General features: G+C 41.4%; 2 protein-coding genes across 12 annotated transcripts in view; both read left to right on the top strand.

Moving 5' to 3' along the window:
• LOC134212109 (brain tumor protein) overlaps positions 1-13,283 on the top strand; it is a 35,084-nt gene extending 21,801 nt beyond the window's left edge. For 9 of the 11 annotated variants that reach the window (XM_062689654.1, XM_062689651.1, XM_062689653.1 and 6 more), the window contains exons 3-4: positions 9,755-10,354; positions 11,923-13,283. The gene's annotated coding sequence lies outside the window, so the exon portion shown is untranslated. Of the gene's footprint in view, positions 1-9,754 lie in introns of all 11 variants that reach the window. The other 2 variants (XM_062689661.1, XM_062689660.1) reach the window with 2 other exon arrangements.
• LOC134216207 (uncharacterized) overlaps positions 1-21,875 on the top strand; it is a 579,247-nt gene that overhangs the window by 404,600 nt on the left and 152,772 nt on the right. The window lies entirely within an intron of this gene.

Here is a 21,875-nt window from a genome sequence, read left to right on the forward strand (position 1 = left end):
TCCAACCAATATGATGAGATTGTCTTTCTTTTCGGACCGTTCTGGAAGATTATAATCAATTTCCATAGTGAGCAATCAGACGATGTTTCAGTCTCGCTTCATACTTTCATACTGGAAATTTTCTATTTTAGAAGTAAAATTTAAAACCTTTCAGTCCAATCATTGGCGCGAAGGAAAAATAAAACTTAGTTGTACGAGCCAAACATCCTTGAAATAAGCCGAGATGAAAGGGCGCCTTTGTAGAAGTTAATTAAATTTGCGACTAGGGCAAATACACTTCTCCGTACGCGATGATGCCCGACCTCGCCTCCGGTAGATTCCAGCCGGCCTGTATTGGACAAGTGATGGCAGCCGCGTCAGACCAGGTGCAAATCAAATCATTTCGAAATGCCCAACCCGCATGTCACTTGAAGGCGGAAAACATATTTTCTCGTTGTCAGTGCCGGACGGTGTCAAATCATTAGGATGAAGTTGCGTCAAACCGCTAATGAATCATTGAGCGTTCCGTCCAAACTGGTCCATATACTGGCGTTGGTCCTTTTACCATTTTTTGATTATCAACCTCCATAATTAATCAATTAGATTGGTGAAGTATATTGCCTTATATAGTGATCAGTCCCATCTTCACACTCCCAACGGTCCAAAGCCTTATTCCAAGAAAATCTCAACATTCGTGGCTCCTTATACAAAACACGGAAACACACGTGCTCTGTTGTTTTTGCTTTTAGCTGCCAGCTGGCGGTTGCCGCTCTCCACTTCCTGGAAAGCTGTCGACACCAGCCAAGCAGAAGATAAGCCACGAGCGTGCCATCCCGCCGCAACAGTTGTTTGCGTATGGATGGCTGTGGACTAAGCAAAACCTCCGCAGGCTTCCGGTTCGGGTCGATATCTGTTCTTCAGGTTGATGTTTTTGTTGCGGTGGTGGAAGACCAATCTGCATTCCGAGAGGTTCTATTTGACGAACGTTTACCGAACGATACGTACGTGCCTTATCCGGAAACATTTTTTGCTTGTTCTAAAACATGTCGAAAGCCAAACAAACCTATGATACCGAAATTGCCGCCAAAAAATGTTCTTATCACTTGAAATTTCGGCAGACGCGGAGCTTCTGCGGCGTGTGAAAAAAATTCCTGTGTGAGGTGTTCGTAGGCGAAGGGTATCAAACCATCCGGGGATCATTACCGAAAAATTTAATTTCTCCGGCTTCCCATCAGCAGCAACAGCAGCAGCTGGTTGACTGGAATGTCTTGCGTCTTGTCAAATGGTCCCGTGTTATCGCGATGTTTGATTGACGTGGCTGACAGCGCAGATGAAGGCATGACAAGTGTCGCGCTGTTCTTAGATAGAGTCTGATGTCTGTTCGTGAACGCGAATTGGATTGTGGTCTGTTCTTTTGATGCTCTGAAAGTGGACATTTTTGATAGCTCGTTGTTCATAACTCGACTGAAAGATTAGATACTGAGAAGTTAGTGACTTTTTTTTAATGTTTTGAAACGGAACTTTTGCTTCTCAGTAATCGACGTCGGAAACAGGACCCTCAGAAATGCATTGTTGGTAAATAGGAGAAAACTGTGGAGGCTCTCGTTTAGACATGAATCGTTATCTACGTTACGTGTTGAAAACAAAGCTGCTTCATGAATAGGAAGTTTATTTGATGGTTTACCATTTAGACAAAACTTCCATATAGTGATTCGGAAAGTAGACTAATAGATTGCTTTTGGTAACCTCACGATGTATTCACGTTTGCAGATAAAGCGGAACTTTGTTATGTTTTTGTTGTTGTAGTCTAGTGTCTAGCAATAGTTGGAAATCTCTTAATTTAGTTAAACAAAACTTCTGGTCGTCACTGAATCATGAATGCTTCTCAGTTTCAATTTTATCGAGTGCCATCAACTGGCTTGCCGGACGTTCTTTGTTCCTCGACAGCCCGTCCAGCTCATCTGCTCCGACTGCGCTATCTTCAACAAACATCTCTCAGCTTCTTCGCACACCTGATGCTGCAGATATACTCGAACCGATGCAACTGGAGTCAGTATCTGCAACTTTAGCAGACGTTTCGTTGCTCGCAACGTTTCTATCGGCAGCATGCCTCTCGTCCGTCTACAGTTCGACACAAATCGGAGCACTAGAACTGCTGACTCCTGATGCAGGTTTTCATCCGTATTCGTCGACGGCAAACTTTTTCTTGGATATTCCTCTCGTACAGGAACTACTGTCCTCGTACTCACACGCTGTTTAGGTGTATTTAAGGTTTCTTACTCCACTTCGTCAGCTGGTCTGCCACGTTCAGCTTCGTCGCTATCCATCGCCAATCTGCCAGCTCCGTTAGGTTCAGGAATTCTAACATACGACGGACTACGTTTATCGGCGCTATTCGGACTGGGTCGACGATAGTAACACCTCAGCATCTATCTAAAATAGCACCTTTCTGATAGCGAAGATGATTTTCACGTACCGTTTTCGAGTTGGCGAGTACCACTGCTGAAATGGAAATCATTAAACGTGGAATCAACAGTTTTTTCTTCTCGTAACATGGCTCGAAAATACTCCGTCTGCCTCACATCTGCAAAGATATGCAGCTGAACGTCCTGTACCTCAACCGATCGTACTTCGCTGAAGTAGCAGCATGGTAACGTGAATATTCGCTAAAATGTTCGTCCAGCGAATCCACTTCTTGAATGACACTTTGTCAACGAGGTCATACCATTGACCACAGCACAGGTCCTGGATCAGCAAAAATGGGGACTGGCGCAACGAATCCGGCCGGATCAATCGAAGCCATCACAATGCTAAGCACGATCTGTTTCGTTGGATGCTCTTCTCCTTAGACAACACTTATTTACTCTAACTTCGATCGGGTGAAAAATCAGAAAATACCGTCGACCGTATCCCACACGATGTCTAGCAAGTGTTCGCATTCACTGCTCTTACCTCCCCAGAATTTTTACAACCAATAGTCCCTAATATGAAAACCTGCATGGGAATGGATGTACGTCTCCTACTTGGCTCGCGCAATTACTTCCTGTACTGGTCCTAAACTCTAAGCTCTGAACTAAACGAGTACAAAATAACTCTTGGCGACTGTAGAAAACTTAATTGACTGCAACGGCCGAAAACGACTTGATTTTCAACTAAACGAGTATGTTGAGCCGTAGGTTGCCACGCCCATTACGTACACCTGCAGATCTTCATTACTATTGGCCCTAAAGATAAGCCAATGGCCTGCTTTTCCTTCGATCTGATACGGATTTTGGAGGTATATTTCCTGTATGTAACCACCAAGGGGGAACGGACGCTTCCAGGAGAGGAATATCCCATTCATTGCGGTGGAAGCGTTCCAGACCAGGCGTACCTTGTCTGGTTTCCGCGAACTCTCCATGCCGTTCAACGGCAGATATAATACCGCAGAAGGTATCGTTTTCGCCAGCGCGGCGATCATCACCTTGTGGGGATACTCCTTCGCTTGATAATCTATTTAATTTGCCGACACAGGTTCTCCTTAAGTACTGGTTTTTGCTTACAATCGTCGGCTTTCATCCATCGAATGACCAACGGGTAGCTGTCGGGATATGTTATCCGTGCTGAGGCCACAGTAAGCCTGTTCCAAAGCGGGAGCCTACTAGCTTCGTCGTTGTCTCCAGGATCTTTTGAACCGATGTAGGCGCTGTTCCATCCAACACGTACTGCTATCGCATAAAGTCATGTAACTGCTTGTTTGCTAACCGGTGCAATGGAGTGGAGTGGAGTCTGCACCGTGGGCCTTCGCTACTTGAATTTGTAGATCGTCCAGCCCATTTTCGATCATACATTCGTTCGGCTTTCCGACACATGATTCCAGCGGCGCAAACAGGTAAAGATTGCCCAACGGATGAGAATAGTTGGTACGACGGACGGATAGTTTTGTTTAAATCGAAGATTAGAGTTCAGACACCTTTTGAGGTAGAGGTCAGTTTTCAGTCCGCTTTCCTGTCAACTTCCTGGCCTTAGTCGGCGAGGCGGTCTTGGGAAGTTGGTTGCCGCAGAGATCGCCAACCGCTTTGTTGGTAAGATCTTCAAGGTGGCAGCTATTGTTACTAGCTTTGGTCCTCCTGATGTAGCTGGTCGCTTTGCTACAGAGAGCAGTGGTGGCTTTGTGCCGAAAAGGCAGCTGTACCGCCGGGGGCATATTCTTTAGCATCGGGTAATCCAAACTATCGGGACCTGCCAACTTGCCTTTTTCTTTCTCAACACGAACTCCGCAAGCGAGACAGGTTGGTTGAAGCTCTCTCCTTTGTCAGGGGGTACTAAGAACGCCGTTGGAATGCTTCATACGGAACTGCTTCTGGTGTTCCTGGTAGGAAGAATGTTAGCTGCAAGTCAGTAATGATGGTCGAGTCTCGCTAGACGATACCGTCGATGGAGAGGACAATTCTCTTGGCGCGTCTCGTACCTTGGAAGCAGTTGGTGCATCATCCCGGCTTTGTCGAAGATTGTTCACTGTTTATCCCGTCGAGAATGTTGACCCACGACTTCTCCTTCTTACTTATGGATCCTGTACACCTCCGGTGGTGCAAAGGGCCGACTTGAAAGATCTCCATCCTGAGCGATGCCCGGCTATCGCTTTAACCTGTTGCCAGGTTAGATTTCGGTCGACTTCTTTTATTTCTTTATTGAGGCTTCGCCGCCATGAGCCTCTGGGTCTGCCTCTGCTGCGATGTCCCACTGGGTTCCGGTCTAATGCTTGCTTACAGATTTCGTTTCCGCCCCTACGTAGAATGTGGCCGACCCAGCCCCACTTCCGATCCCGAATTTCTGTTGCTATCGGCCTCTGGTGACAACGACGATGGAGCTCGTTGTTTGAGATCCAGTTGTGAGGCCACCAGGCCCGAATTATATACCGCAGGCATCTGTTAATTAACACCTGCAGCCGTTGAGTGTTCTCCACTGATACACACCATGTTTCGCTAGCGTATAACAGCACAGATTTCACGTTAGAGTTGAAAATTCGTATTTTGGTGCGTTCACTTATCTGCCTGTTTTTCCAGATATTTCTTAAACTCGCAAAGGCAGCCCTTGCTTTCTTGATCCGTGCGCCTATGTCGATCTTGGTACCGCCGTCTGACGCCATTTGGCTACCAAGATATTGGAAGCTTTCAACATTCTCCACTGGTTGCCCGGCTACTGTGAAACTGGAAGGAGTCACCGTGTTTACATCCAACGATTTGGTTTTGTTGACGTTGATGACTAAACCTGCCGAGGAGGAGCGATCGGCAAGGTCGTTGAGCTTACTCTGCATATCAGAGCGCCGTTGCGCGAGTAGTGCAACGTCATCCGCCAATTCGAAGTCGTTTAGGTGCTCCATGGTTATAGGCTGCCATAACAGCCCGCGGTTTGGTTCACGGTCAATCGCATCTACCAGAATCTCATCGATTACGATGAGGAACAGTAACGGTGATAGAATACATCCTTGCCTCACACCAGCTACGACCCGGATAGGGTCGGACAGGACCCATTGTGCAGCACTCTACACGAAAAGGCCTCGTACTGTGCTTCGATGAGGCCGATGATTTTCTCAGGAACGCCCCCTTGCGTCTCAGGGCGCCCCACATATTCTCGTGATTGAGACGGTCGAAAGCTTTTCGTAGTCAATGAATACCAAGTAAAGGGACTCTTGGAATTCGTTGACCTGCTCCAAAATGATGCGGAGCGTGACAATATGGTCCACACAGGATCTTCCGGCACGGAATCCGGCTTGCTGCCGCCGGAGAGTTGCATCGATCTTCTCCTGAATCCGGGCTAGGATAATTTTGCACAGAACTTTGAGAACGGTACACAGCAACATAATGCCTCGCCAGTTATCGCATACAGTCAGGTCACCCTTTTGGGCACCTTCACTAAGATACCTTGCATCCAGTCGACCAGGAAAGTTGCGGTGTCCCAGATATTACGAAATAAACGATGCAGTAGTTGAGCGGATGTCATGGGGTCAGCTTTGAGCATCTCGGCTGATATGCGGTCGACCCCTGGGGCTTTATTCGATTTCATGCTTTGGATGGCTGTTTGAATCTCTAGCAGTGATGGAGCTTCGGTATTGACACGTATTATACGTCGGATCCTAGGCAGATCATGCCGAGGTGGTGATGGCCTGGTTGGCACTTGAAAAAGTTGTTCGAAGTGCTCCTCCTTCGCCTCGCGTATTGTTCGTCGGCATTCGTTACTTGCGTCTTGGTCGTTGGAGCGGATGTTTTCCAAGCCGGGAGTCGCTTCTTGGCTTTTTTCAACGCTCGATTTTTGATAGGCTTCTTGGTCGTGTCACTCCACCAATGAACAGCTTTCCGACCCATGTTGGGACTGATATTCGGTATTTTGTTCTCTAAGGCCCGAAGGATGACTTGCGATAGCTCGATGACTGTTCGATGAAGTTTACTTCCGATCTGCTGCGGGTAGCTGCTCCAGTCGGCTTGTTCGTACCACCAGCGGGTAATGTCGGTCGGAGCGTTGTCAAGTTCCACGAGAATTGACATGTGGTCGCTATCTCTAGGGTCACCGTCCGTGGACCTGAGAAGCCTATTCACGACACTGCTCGAGGCTAACGTAGCATCAATGACCGAGTCCACCAAACCTCGGCGGAAGGTGGTAATCATTAGGACCTTGAGGGCGGCGTTGTTTGCCGGGTTAAAAACATTATCGCTCTGGCGTTGTTAGAGTGGTGGTAACCGTTCACGTCACCCGAAATGAACACCCGTGATGGCAGTATTTCGATGATTTTGGATGGGGTCGGATCTCACCGCAACCATCGAGAACTAAGCATCGACGAAGATTTTGGAGACAGGAAGTTCTACCAGCACGCCGACTGCTGCCGATTGACAGACGCTCTGGTTCATTTCCTGTCATGAATGCGATTGCAGCGTTGCCGAGAACCTGTTTGATGTTGAGCGTCCGGAACCCAAATCCGGCAGAGATAGAGGAGGCGGCGGTGCAAAAGGGTGATTGGCTGAAGTGTATTCCCTCCCAGAGCTCTTCCGGAGGAAAGTTCCTCGACGCGATCAGTACTTTATCGGCACTCTCGTGAGATGCTTGTTTCGTTGCACCGCCTTCTGCTTCAGAAGTTGTAACTCGGACACCGTTTGCGTGTTACACAACGGGAAATTTATCTCGAACCACTCGTCGAATCATTCATTTTCTTGCTCCGAAATTCGTTCTCAACCCGGTTGATGTTTCCAGAGGATCCTTAGTCCAGAAATGCGTGGGATCACATTGTCGCCCTCCGACGTAAAGCATCACTGCCATCATCTGAAAAATCACTGTACAGTCCGACTTCGCTTTATGTAGCTGCACTGATTCTGCTACCCGGTGCAGCAGAGGATGATGATCCCCCTGCCAATTCTGTACCACACATCCAATTTTTGAAGGACACCAATCTCTATTTTTCTTGTTCGGGCAGACTAAACAGAGTTTTCGACTCTTCACTTATAGAAGCCGCTCTGCGATGTTCATTTGACTGAAATCCTCGCCATTACGGCTTCGCTTCTGCTCGAATTTGTGCACATGCACAAACCCCTTCTTCTGATGATTATCCTTTCCAAGCCGCGTTTGCTCGTTCATCAACAGCATGGTGAATGCTGCCATCATGGAGACAACGAAAACTATGTCGGTCATGAAGTTGTTGAGCATCCGCAGCGGACTGTCCTCATTTTCGTATTAGCAGTTCAGCAGCTGCTCTGGCTTCTCGAACAGACTCCGAAAGTCTCAAATCACGTCGAGCCGCTCCAGATTCTCCAAATCCGTGTATCCCTACGCCACTGTAATGTATTTGAAGCTGCTGATGCATAGCGATCCATCTTTTTGGCTTTCCGAGGCGCCTCGTCTAGGCTCGTCACCAGCTCTGTTGCTGTGACGGCTGGTTTTCACTGGATAGTTCGACGACTCGCTTTTTTCATCTTTTTCGCAGGACTTGATGTCGACGATTTCAGGCACTTCCTTTGTCAGTTTTATTGACTTCATTTTGTCACTCTTCGCCCTAATTCGAACGTGGCCATCTTGGTCCTTGCAAGCATTCACTATTTTGACGCAACGGTCGATTTTCTTCCGAATCGCATATCGCTTCTCCAGCGTCTTCTCCTCTGCTGCAACTGATGCCCCTCTATTTCTTGTTGTACCTGAAGCTCCTTCTTTCACACCTTCTGCCGAACGAGTAGCATTTTCCATGCTGCCATCGGTTTCGTTGGAGATGTCCCTGATAAGCTGTTCCTCCTCCAATGGCTTCTCAATTGGATAATCGTCGGAACCAACTCCCTGGTCCGACCCTCCATCGCTTTATTAGCCGAACTTTTTACTCCTATTCTTGCCTATCGCATCAGGAACCTTCAGCTACTGGAACACACTGTGAACAAAGCCAATTGCCGTTGATAACCTTTTGGTCAACACCAGTTGACCCAGTTATCGTCCTCGGACATTGATTCTGATATCGAAGCAGAATAAACATTTCCCGTCCTTGAAAGGGTGAGAAGCCATTCCTAAGAATCCGATTCAAAGTTTTTAAGTTTGTTCGGATCATGTGGGCTTAAACAATTTTTGCGAATCAATATTTTTGGAAGAAAAAACGGTTTTTGTTTTCTTTACTTTTGCTTTTATTCCTTCATCTCCAAGCTCCTTATGTGCTTTTCACAGTCTATATTTCCTTAATAAGTCTGCCATAAACCGAATTTGTGCGTCTGATGACTGTACGTCCAATGGTTTGTATGTTGACTGTTTCGTCGACTCGTTTTCACTCCAATTGATTGTCCGAAATTTCTACGTTACTAACCTCCAAGTGTGTTACCTCTGGTGCGATTGACTCAAATTTCTCCAGTGATCATCCCAAAAAAATCCGGCTATTACGGATGACAGACCTGTCAGCTGTAACTTCACTTCTCACGTCTCATCGGCATGGCAGTGATAGAAAAGGATTTTTTTCTTAATCCTGTTTTCAGTGTAATTTATTTAAATAGAGGTGGAACTTCAGCTTCATGTCAGATTTTGAATAGCGTCATGCCAATGCAAAAATGTCGTCGGGGATGAGATGCCAAAACCTGATTTATGCTTTTTGATAACTATTGACTGATACTTTGACCGACAATCATTTATATAGATAAAGAGAAACCCTCTTGTCCATAATTCAACCTGCATAAGGTTGGATCTACTTTTGCTTATTATATTCGATTTAGATTGGACTGGCTAAGACCTCCATCATTGGTTTTCTACTGATACAATCATTTCGCTGACTTTAGTTCTCGCAGTTCAAGTTCACCACAACCTCCACAAACTGCATGTCACCTTGAAGGCGACTGTTCCCATTTCCTTGAAAATCGAATGTCATTTATCAGTGCGCTCTGACTTGCACACCGTTCTCCACCGATAATATCCACTTACCAAATGATGCAATGCCGAAACAAGTTCTCCACGCCGCATCAATACAAAAACCTTGCCCGAAAATAGTGATGACCAAATCACACAAATGAGCGGCTGCCTACTTACGACCTCCGCCTATCGTCTGCATTCAAACGGCGAATTCTGATTCGGATGATTCACCACTCGGTTTCCCATTCCGATCCAATCGCAGCTGGGAACCAGTTCGGGCCAATCGAATAATTCAACGTCCAACAACAGCGACAAAAACGATCCGAACAAAAAAAACTCCACACTCTACCATAGAGAAGGATCCGATGAACTCTTGACTCTGTTTTAATAATTCCATCATAAAGAACAACAACACTATTTCCAATTCCAATTCTAGATCGGTTGACAAAACAGCTCGGAACCGTCAGGCCCTGTTCGAAATGATGACCGAGAACGAAGCCGATGAACCCGAGAGAGCAGCACGGGTAAAAAACCGGAAGATCAACGCGAATTGCGCCGCTCGGGGGTAGTTTTGTGTAAGCAAGCATGTGTGAGTGGAAGCGGCGGTGGCAGATGGCGGGCGCGTACGTTGCGCGCTCGCTCTCTCTCTCCCATTCGCCCAGCCGCCGTCCCACTCCGGGTCAGAATTTTTCTGCGTTGATCCAAGAATGCTGTGACATGGTTTTCTTCGCCGCCCGAAACGTTTGGTTCCACGATTGAATAGAAGAAGTAGGACGACCGACGTCGAGTGGGACGCCGAAGTGACGAAGATGATGATGATGATGAAAGCATGTGCGTTATCAATCTTGGGAACCAGCTGTTTTGCGGCGACGACGGTGACCACGACGAGGACGACGACGAGGGTAGAAAGTGCGGGAACTAGCGACAGAGCAGTATTGAGAACAGTGGCGCGCACGCACATACACACGTGCAGCATGTGGTCGCGTGTACGTGCGGCGGAACGGAGGGAACAGCGCGAAACAGGAAGAACAGTCAAGTAAGAATTCTTTTTGCGCTCTGATAACGAGTTTTGATAAAGAAGGGGGAAGTATTGTGGTGCTTTGCGCCCTAAAAAAGTGACGGCTTAAGAAGAGAACGCAGAAAAAAGTCGTAAACACAATGAGAGATTATGACAGAATTATTGTAGGGTAGGAAGATCGGAGCCAGAAAAAAAACACACATACACACACAGCTTTTCTACGTATTACAGTAATCGAAGTTCGTGGGACGCAGGGGGTATTCAAGAGTTGATTACAGCGACTCATTATTAGTTATTGATTAATGCAACAAATCGATTTGACTTCTTTATGACTGAACAATTGTTATTGCAAATGGATAAGAGTAAGGGTTAGTATTGTGAACTACGTTTGATTTTTTTTTAATAAGTGTAGGCACTCTATCTCTCTACGGACAGCCCCTGAATTATTATCCTAGTCAGGACCGTCCGGTTTGTATATGTTTATGCGCATACCTATTAACGAAAGTCCGAGAAAGGTGTGGCGAGAAAGGACAGCGTGTTTTTATTACTATTATCAGGGTATATGTTCGTTCACACAACTAGTTTACGCAAATACACACATATAAACGTACATTTATTGAAGATGTTAGTCAGTAACACACACACATACAGATGCGCGGCGTCGCGTTAGTTAAGTCGATCTAATTCGAATTTTTACTAGTGAGAAGGTGTTTTTGTTCAAGTGCTTCTAGAATTTTTTTTAAAACAATGTGCTAGCGTACATTCGATAAGACTTGGAAATGTCCGCCGTTGATCGCGCCCTCCGCGGCGAGGCAACTCGCGCATCCCAGATTCGTTATAAGTGGAAATTACCGTACAAACGTCGGACAATTTCCGCAGGTAATGACCCTGGTGAAGACCGACCGAAACGTCGGTCAATCGGGGCGTGATCTACATCTGACATTTCCCACCCACCCAATTAAGCTTACTTGAATATCTTACGAATCTAAGTCGTCGCGAACCCGGCTCAACCGGGCAGCGAACCGTGGCAAACGAATGTTTCTATTAATTTACGTTGAAAAAATATCATCTCCGTGTAGGGTTAAGGTCATTAGGGAGTGTAATCGAAACGTGAAAAATAATCTATTACTTAACAATTGGTAAATTTTAACAGAATTGGATACGGCGATAAACAATTAGGCATTTAGTAGGACACATATATTTAAAACGAAATATTTAGGTAAATTGTTGAACTGTTTTGTAGCGTTTTACGATAAAAACCAAAATTTTTCTGATACGAATCAGCGGACACCGGAACAGAGCTGCCTGCGCAGGTCCGTCCCACAGTGGGACCGGACGCGCAGTCAAAGCGTCAAAATGTAACATAAATTGCAGCCGCCTTTTCCATTTTCCGGTACTTCAGATTCTATCGCGCCAGCCAATTTCTCTCCTCTTACTGAGACCAATAACGTGTTTTCCGATAGGATACTTTTTCAAAAACAAACGTAACTGCCGGTAATTTATTCTAATAGTTTTCGTTTCGTTTTTTTTCTCTCTTATATGTATGTGTGTGCATGTTTCCTATTTTTGCTTATTTATTTCTCCAGTAGCCGCTTAGATTTCGATTGGCGCACCCTCTCCGATCCGCTGTGTCGGACTATAACGGCGATCGATTAGGAGCAAGAGAGTGAAAAAGGCAGAAAGAGAGAGGGGCCAACAATAGTTTTTTGTTTGTTTTGAAGGGAAGAGAACGAGAGGAACGCAGTCAAACTCCTCGAATCCACACAGTAGTGTTAATGTTTCCTATCTGTGTTCAATTGTAAAGCTCTGCGACTCCTGCGCGCAACCACAACTAGGGAAAATGGGAATTTTCCGAAACCCAGAAAGGGAACTAGTTTTTTTTATACACGTAAAATTCGTACAGTGCAGTATTACTGATTTTTTGTTTTTGTTTTTTGCTCGTTTACTTATAAGATCAAGGAGGAATCCAGTTTTTTATACAATTGTATTTAGTCTTTTCCTTTGCGTAAAACTTGCGTGCTGTAGCTTTTTTTCTTTCTATCAAAGCCGATTATGATGAAACAAAACAAACAATAAGTGTCTGTAGAAAGTATCTCGTTAACGTTTAAGGCAAGCAAGTCGTCATATTTCTGTGTGTGTTTTTGCTACATATTACTCATTTTACCCCTCTTTGATAGTTAGTGGTTAGTCGTATCACTTTTAGTTATCTCATTTTTTATTATTGTATTTTATATATTAAAGTAAACCTATTATTATTTTGATATATTATTACTGTGCATTTAGAAAAGCGAACACCTTTTTAAATTAATATTATACACCTTTGTTGGTTATGTTGATTTTTGTTTTGTTAAATTATTACACTTAAGTTTTTGAGTTTAACGAGTTTTGAGACAACCTTTTACACTTGTGTAGTAGAGTGCTTCAGGAATGCGAAAACAAACATCAAAACAACGCATGAACATTGTATATTTTTTAAAGCAACGAAATTTGAGCAATCCGTAATAAATTGTAAGATCAGCAATCAAGATAGACACAAGCATTTAAGAAGGAAAGAAAAGATCGATAAACAAACGAAAGAAGTCGTGTAAAATCCAAGCGCTAGGACTTTTCCTTTTACTTCGATCGGGAAGCAAAGGACAAACTTAAAGACAAAAACAAGCAAAAGCTAGCAACCCTGCGGCGCCGAAACGGGAAGCAAACCATGGCTTTCACGTGAACCACTCGAAACCATCGGATGTTTGACACGTCCGGTTTCGCCGGGTTCACGCGGATCCCCTCGTCGTTTCCGAATTCCGCTGCGCGGGAAATTGTTTTAATTTTTATTAGTAATAAACTAGAAAGTTACTTACTTTTTGATTATTTTTAAATTATATACTATTCGATGATTTATTAACAAAATAATTGAAAAAAATACACAAAAATAAAAGAATGAGTTGTTTAGATAAAATTGCAAACGATTTTTTATTTTAACACTGAACTGAAAACAAAACAAATGCTTTTTTCGGTTTCCACTTTGTTACTAACAATAGTTGCACCGCATATCACCGTGAATCATCATCATCATCTCACCAAAACATCACAAACATCACCATCAAATTGCAAAAAAAAAAGAATACTAACTCAAATTTCCTTACTCTAAAAAATATACCACTACTAACACCTCCGTACTGCGGCGTCACTCATTTATCGTATACTAACAAAACTCAAAAACTTGCTCGGCAGGTTCCCCGGAGCTGGAATGATGCGATGGATTCCGAAGTCTTCCCACTCTTTGTTGACGATACTAATCTGTGGAAAAAATGAGTCGGTCGGAGCATTTCTTCCAATCCAAAGAATTTGTCTGATGCGTGTTCTCCTTTTTGTTTTCTCTTCGTCCGCTCGCTTGCTTTGTTTTACCGATTCTTTTTCTCCGATGACATAAACAATGGATGGAAAAAGGTAGGCGCCCACAAAACGATGAACAACATTCTCACAGATGGATACACAATTCTACAAACTTTGCAAATCTATTTTAAATGAGACCTTGAATCAGTCTAAAGTTGGTCTGACCTAATGTGTATCAAATCTTATACTGAACAAGTCGAAAGTAATGGACCTTTCGTTAAAAAAAATAATTCGCCCATATTTTGAGTAATTATAAAATTTAAAACAAATAATCGAAAAAGTGGTGTTTTTCAAGATTGGCCTAACATTCGTCCGATTTTGAACGAACATCGGATGAATTTTTCAGGCCAGTTCACACCTGCAGCACTTTCTGGTTTTTGATGCTTAGCGCTTAAATAGTTGGAAACAATACGGATTGTTCGCAAAAGTTAACCTTACATTTGCCAAAGAATCGAGATACAGTTTGGTCAAATTGAGCCGGTTAATTTGGCATAAAATTTAGACGGTTCAAATTTGCAAACTAGCCGTTCAATTTTTTTTTGTAACTTTCAGCCCAAGACTGGCTCGTCTCGCGCGTTCAAATTACTTCCGACCGAAAAAGTCGGTATCAAAATTTTTATACTCCCAGTTATATCTTTCAAGTATTGTAGAGTTCTAACTTTACACGACATTAATGTTGTAACATTATAATTTAGTTTTACATCAATCTAATTTTATATAAGTCTTATGTTGGTTGGATTAATTTAAAAACAGTTAGATTCGTCAAAAAATATGGTCCCTGTTTTTTAAATTTTTGAAAACATAAATTGCAAAAGTGCTGCAATCCAATTCCAGTATGGAATTCGCTCGAATTTCCAATCCGGTGAACACTACAGCACCATTCTTATATTTGGTTTTCAATATTTGAAATAGTTAGCGGCGTCAAAGAATATTTATACAATGCCCGAGAGAACCGATTTTGTCAATATAATTCTTTGAAGGAAAAGGTCCTTTCTCGTCAAAAATTTAATCTCGTATATTGCCTCATTCGATTCTTCGACTTATTTAAGATCAACTTTCTCAAGGAACCCATTTTTTGGAAGAAATTTGCAATAACTGAATTCAGAATTTTGGAGCGCTTATGGTCGCTCAATCGAATTCAGTTTAGGGAAGGGTGGAAAAAGTTTGATATGTGGCTTGTGTCGTTTGACGCAAAAACAATCAATTTTCATCATCGTAGTGATTGGTTCATGAGGATGATAATAATGATGATCGCTGCGATGATAATATGACAGAAGCCACAATATATAAATGAATATAAATGTAAATTTTCACCTGTGTACTTTGGAAAGGACCTATAGTCGTTTAAGCCACCGATCTTGGTTCCAATTCTTTTCGTATGTTCAAACCAAATCTGTTTTTTACTTTGCTTACCTTGAAGGTACTTCCGAGGAAGATTGAGACAATATAATAAGTTGAAATTTTGAACAAAGGAGGTCATTTGGTTTTGAAAGTCATGATCGCTGCCAATAATTGTTTAAGCTCAAAATGCTCAAAAAGTCCATTTCAAAAAATGTCTCACTATTTAAATAAACAAATCAAAACATCGAAAAGTGCAGCAGTGTAAATCGGGCTAAAAAATTGCTCTGATACTGGTGAAAAAAAAGTTTTGTTTTGTTTCAAATGTCAAAAAAAAATTGAGGTGTCAAAAGATTCGGTTCCTCACGAATGTTGACCTTCAATAAGTAAAAGAAAAGATCGAACCAATACAAACTGTTGATGGTCGATTAGCAGAATCGGCTTATTATTCGAACAAACCATTTATTACTAGGATGAAAGTTCTTATTATAAAGGAATTAAGCTCGTTCCAATTGGCCTTTCCCGTCAAAAATTGTACCTCGTGTGATTGTCTCAGTCGATTCTCTAAAACAGCGGTTCTCAACTTTTTTGTTGAATGGTACCCCTCCAGACCTTCTCACAGCTTGAGGTACCCCCTAGTTTTTTTATTTAACATTAAGCTCAAATGCCAAAGTGGGTAATCGATTTTCACTTGGTAGTACTTGGTGGAACAATGGTAGTGAGAGAAACACAAGGAAGTTCTTATTACTGAACAACTACTCTTGCTTGAAATGGTCTTGTAGACAGAGCTAAATCCCGGGTTTTCATTGTTTTACTGGTGATATTCTAGAAGCAAGACAAGGATGTGGCTAGGGTTCCGATGCATGGCCAAAAACAGTATCACTGTTCTGTTTTCTCAAGAAAGGATTGATTTCCTATTGCTAAGGGGCGCACCTTCAATGGGATTGCTCTCTGTGAAGGGTCTAAATAGCGGGACCTTGTCATGGTGCTCTTGAGAAAACAAAACAACAACTGTATCGAAACCTGCATATAAGCAACTGCATTGCTTATCAATAGTAATTAAGTAATTCGACATGCACTTAAACACTAAGGATACGGGTAACGCTACAATAGATCTAATAACAGGTCGCAGTGGCACACCCGAACAGGAAAAAAAACCTCAACTTGTTTCGATTTAATTATAACACAAATGCGCTACGAAAACAAAGTGATATTTAGGATACTTCCACAAAAAGGGTAAAAAAAGATGTTGGGTTGGGTGTTTTCGAAAAATAAAACAGTTCCTGAAACTTTTAGTCTTCTGATGCAGGACCATGATGAAGGAGGCTGGGCTCGACTCCCGATTAGATTCAGAAAGTTTTCTCTACTGGGTAGTTTCATCGTCCCAGCAATGCAAAAATACCAACAAAGCTCCGAATTATCGCAGTTAATAATATAATGTCAAGGAAAACTTGACAGAGCTTTGAAAACTCTACGAGGATTTTGAACTTTTTACTATATTAAGAAAATATCTTTAAAATATGGAAGCCTGAGTAAAATATTAAAATTGAATTCTTATCAAAATTCTAGAAATGAAATACTTACTGCTTAGAAAGAAAACGAAATAAAACAAAAAATATTAGTTGTGTACGCCTAAAAATTAGGGGAACGGTTCGGCACTTCATCCCATAGCTCCTATTTCCATCCCATTAAAAACAAAGCAATGAAATTTGGTTTGTTTCTTATTTTTGTGATTTTTTTCACCAGTTTTCAGTGAGATGGAAAGCGGGACAATTCCCCTATATTAGTTTTTTTGTCTGAAGAATTTTTAGCCATTCTGGAGAAATGAGGAAAATAAAACATCAGTTATTTTGAAAATATTTTTAAAAAATGTACCAAATATTTCCTGGCACGCCAGTAAGTAATAATTCAGGCAAGCCAGCAAATGTGCTCAGCAGGAAAAAAATCTTTTTCCAAAAAAATCTGTTCTCTCTGGTAGCAACGTCATACTAGCGAGAAAAAAAAACTAAATTAAAAGATTAAAAATCGTTAAAATTTTCAATCCCAAAGTTAGTATTTTTATGCAAATATATAATACAACATTCGCCATTATGCATTTTTGTTCCAGGTACCCCCAGAGACCAGCAAAGGTACCCCCAGGGGTACATGTACCCCAGGTTGAGAACCGCTGCTCTAAAATAATTGAGGTCATCTTTCACGAAGAACATATATTTTTTGAAGCCTCTAACTATTTTAAAATTTGAAAACAAAACGCAAAAGTGCTACTCGTGTGAACCGGCCTGTAAAATTTAACCAATGTTCGTTCAATGAGGGACAAATGTTAGGCCAATCTTGAAAAACAGCACTTTTTCAATTTTTTGTTAAAATTTTTAAAAATACTTAGAGGCGTCGACAAATATGGATTCTTTGAAAATGTTGACCTTAAATAAAATATAGAATCGATTGTTAAAATGTTTGACGGGAAAGGCCAATTCATTTCGCTTGTAATCAAATCTGTTCTTTATTCACTTACTTACTTTCGGAAGATTAACTCATTTTAATTAGGGACAAACACTTTGGAATCCTAAAATTGTCACCGACAGTTGTCAGTTGTATCTTTGTTTAGGCTTGGTAGCGGGTCTCTTTTTAGTGACTTGGTCACTTTTTTCGGCCTAGTCACTAAAAAGTCTCTTTTTTCGACTTCAAGTCACTAAAGTCACTTTCTCTCGCAAAAAGTCAAAAAGATTTATTTTTATAAAGCTTTATGTATCCATCGGATGATGCTTTGTTCATGGCAGAAATGATATAACGGATCTTGGAAAAATGATCGTTCTGAAACTTTGCCAGCCATTTAACTCGCTGCTCTTATTAGCATTTGACCAGTAGCTAATTGAAGGTGTTTTACGTCACAGTTTGTAAATTGGCATACAGTCATGCAAGCAGGTTTTCAACTCAAATTTCAATCTTTATACAGTAGGAGAAGGTGGGGAGACTTGACCCCTTGGGATACATGTTTTGAGTTGTTGCCTCAATTTGAGGAGACTTGATCCCTCATTAGTCATCTATATAAAAAATTGTCTAAAAAATTCAAGAAAATATATTTTTTTCTCATTTTTTTGTAATTGGAAATATGTAATGAAGGGTTTTGCTTTAAAAAAATATTTTTTGAGTAGATATCATAGAACGGAGATCAAGTCTCCCCAATTTTGAAGATTGCGTGCGCTGTTTAATTCCATAGCAAAAATCGTTCATGAATACGCAGCAAGTCGGAAAATCTGCGTAGTTTGTAGGAATAATATTTAAAAATTCAGAGAGCATGGTCGTCATTACAAGCAGGAGGTCGAGCGTTCAATCCCAGGCTCGTTGTACATGAATCTTCATAATTTTTGTTTCGTTTTCTACCAAAACGATCCGTACTGTTGTTCCTGTCGCACTAAAAATTACAAAAACTTCCGTGGCACCAGTGACAAATCGTAGAATTCTCTGCATTTTTCTAAAGTAGGTGTTCAGCCAATCCAATTATTTCGCCGAGAAATCATTTTCGGGAAAGAAAAACAGGTGTTATGAGTGATGACCATATTTCGCTCACTTCTAGCGGCGTAAAAATTTGATTTGCTTGCAAAACTGCTCATAGTTTTGAGTAGTCCTGCTTTTGACTGATATTGAGTAAAATTTCCGTGGGGTTAAAAGAAAGATCCTTACAATTTTACTTAGTCTCTGAGTAGACAAAAGTTAGCGTGTACGATTTTCGTTTCTCTTCTGAGTTTGTTTTAAGAGATAAGAGTGGTGAGTGAAAGATGTTTTCCTCCACAAATTACGGAAAAATTATTCTCATTCGACCCAAAAACGCTTGATTTCGTCTCACCGAACTTGCAACTGAAATTGGAAGTCACTATTTGGTCACTTTTTCTAAAACTGAATGTCACTATTTGGTCCCTTTTTTCGTCAGCTTTGGTCACTAAAGCCACTATTTTTAGTGGCTTCGGTCACTACCAGCCCTGTTGTTTAGATTAGTGGCTCTGGAAATTCATGATGCATTAAATTAATAAGTTTGGATTGTGGACATTGAAGCAGAATTCATGGTTTCAGTTTTTGGGGCAGTAACACTTTTACGAATCAGCATCCCGTTGGTTTAATTCAACACTTGGGAACATTGAAAAATCAAAGCTATTTTTGTAGCAAAGCTATGTTTAAAACAATATTTTTATCATTTAATAATATCAAAGGAATATGAATCACAAAATGGTACACCTACAACTGGGAGTTAACTGCCTGTAATCGCATATTTGTCCCATCTTTAGTGGGTTTTCTATTCTTATGGGACAAATATGGTATTACAGGCAGTAAAGTTCTTCCTAGTACCATTATTTCATCATCAGTTTGATTATTGTCAGTCAAATTGCTCTTGTCTGATTTTGGGCGTAGCAATATTGGATCCGTCTGATATACAGTTCACGATTTTTGACGGATCAGTCATAGTTCGTGCTCAAGCTCTCATCGTTAGGATAAGATGCAACATTTGTTTCGATTATTTCCAAAAGTTGGTGAAGATGACATTCTTGGGTTTGCGCTTTTTTCTTCAACAACAGCCCTCTGCGATATGCTAATTTGTCTTATCAACTACGCATTTTCTCGATTTCATCTATCTAAAATGTTTTCAAAATAGTTTCTTCGATTGCACCAAATGTTAACTGTTATCAGAAATACTTTGAAAAGCTAAAAAAAATAAAGGTAAAAAATAGGCTAGTTTTCTGATTTATTTGAATTTACTTTGTGTGCATAACTACTGTGGGATCCCTTGCTTGTCCTTGTAGAACACTTTTCAGAAGCTTCAAAAATGTGGGATTTCAACCTTTTGGAAATTAAGAATTACTGCCAGAGTACCCCAAAGTCCTCAAATTTCTTTCCTTGCCTACTTATTATTGTATTTCTCTAAGCTCGACCAAACCAAACATTAAGTATTAGAATCAAGAGTTGTTTTATTAAATTTTATTTCGTCTGCGCAAAGCGTCTCAGCAAATGAGACTTCCAAAAAAAATGAAAGATAGAAAAAGTGCCCCAAAGTCTCCTAAAAAATTTCTGTGGTCTTACAAAACTTGAGGTACTGTCCCATTGCTATCAAAAAGAAATCCACATCAGTAGAATTATTTATCTGAAAGTTTTCGGAAGCTTTCTGCTTGCTGGAGCTTTTGGCGCAAAATCGACGTCATTCCATCTACCCTTCGTGTAATGGCATGATATCAAATCCCGCCAGAAGATCGTCTGACCGTCGTGAGCCTTCCGAAGACGGAGAAGCTGCTTTTGGAGATACTGTTCCAAATACGCACCTGACCATTTATGGTGCTTGTTTTCACGTAATGAAGGAGTATTTCAAACAGTGCTGTTATGGTAATCTAAGAGCTGGATACTGAAAAGTTTGAATCCTTCTTGGTGCACCTTGTAAATATTGGCCTTCGTAAGTAATTACTTGGGCCCTCCTTAGCCGCGCGGTAAGACGCGCGGCTAGAAAGCAAGGCCATGAGGGTGGCTGGGTTCGATTCCCGGTACCGGTCTAGACAATTTTCGGATTGGAAATTGTCTCGACTTCCCTGGGCATAAAAGTATCATCGTGTTAGACTCATGATATACGAATGCAAAAAATGGTAACTGTGGAAGTGCTTAATGAACATCAAGCTGCGAGGCGGCTCTGTCACAGTGTGGGGATGTAATGCCAATAAGAAGAAGAAGTGATTACTTTATTATGATTAAGTGAAAACATTTCCCAATCACACATAGTGCTGTCCGAGCAACTCAAAACGGCAATTACTTAACGCTCATATTAAACAAAATTTAAAAGCATTGAAGCCGATTCTTAGAGATATTTCCACTCTATAGATTTGTCATCATTTACAAGATATTCAAAAATCATGTATTTTTTCGTGTGGTTAGAATTTTGCCATTTATATAAATCCCTAACCAGTAGCAATCATTTTAAGGGGATTCCCGCCCACTTTTGATGTTTTTAGAGATGTTACCATCTTGCAGATTTGCCATAAATCAAAAGACATTTAAAATATATTCCTGGGCTCGTTTCCTTTCTATGTAATTTTTGAACTATTATCCTCCCATAGAGTCAGTGCTATTTGTAGTTGAACCGAACTTTCAAGGAGTTTCACTTCTTACTTTTTGGATTTGCATACAGAAGCTTTTCTTTATTATTCTCTTCTCACAAACAATGAATATTATCGCCCTCCTGGCATGATTTTTTGACAGATGTCCGCCCATTCAATCAGTGCCATTTGCAGGAGCTACATACCAGCAATAAAAGATCTGAAGGAGTTTCCACCCACTTAGGATCCTTTTAAGGAAGTATTCTTCCTGCAGATTTAACAAATTATTTCCACTTTTTCCCTTTTTGGATGCATATCTTGGTAGTTTTTCGTCCATATATCCAGTGCCATTTTTACGAACACCAAATTATTAACAGAACTCCCGAATGGTTTTCTTTCCACTAAGATTGCTTCTCACAGATATCACATCCCGCAGATTTTCCAACATTCAATAGACATTTCGCAAATTTCTTCTGCTGGGATAATTTCCACAAGCAATATTATGCCCATAGATTCAGTACCAATTGTTGAAATTCAAAACCAGCAACAAAACATTTCAAGGAATCATTTCTCCGCTGGTTGGAGAAATTTCTGTCCGATAATTCTTCCAGAAATATGTTCTTCCCGACCATATGTTCTTTATAAATGGGGCGCAAAAATATTGAAACTCTAGACCCTCAGGAGGAAAATTTGAGAGTGATTCGGTAACGTTGAGTATTAGAATTTTTACAACTAAATAGTATTCAATT

This window comes from Armigeres subalbatus, chromosome 2, assembly GCF_024139115.2.
Source record: "Armigeres subalbatus isolate Guangzhou_Male chromosome 2, GZ_Asu_2, whole genome shotgun sequence".
Classification (NCBI taxonomy): Eukaryota; Metazoa; Arthropoda; class Insecta; order Diptera; family Culicidae; genus Armigeres; species Armigeres subalbatus.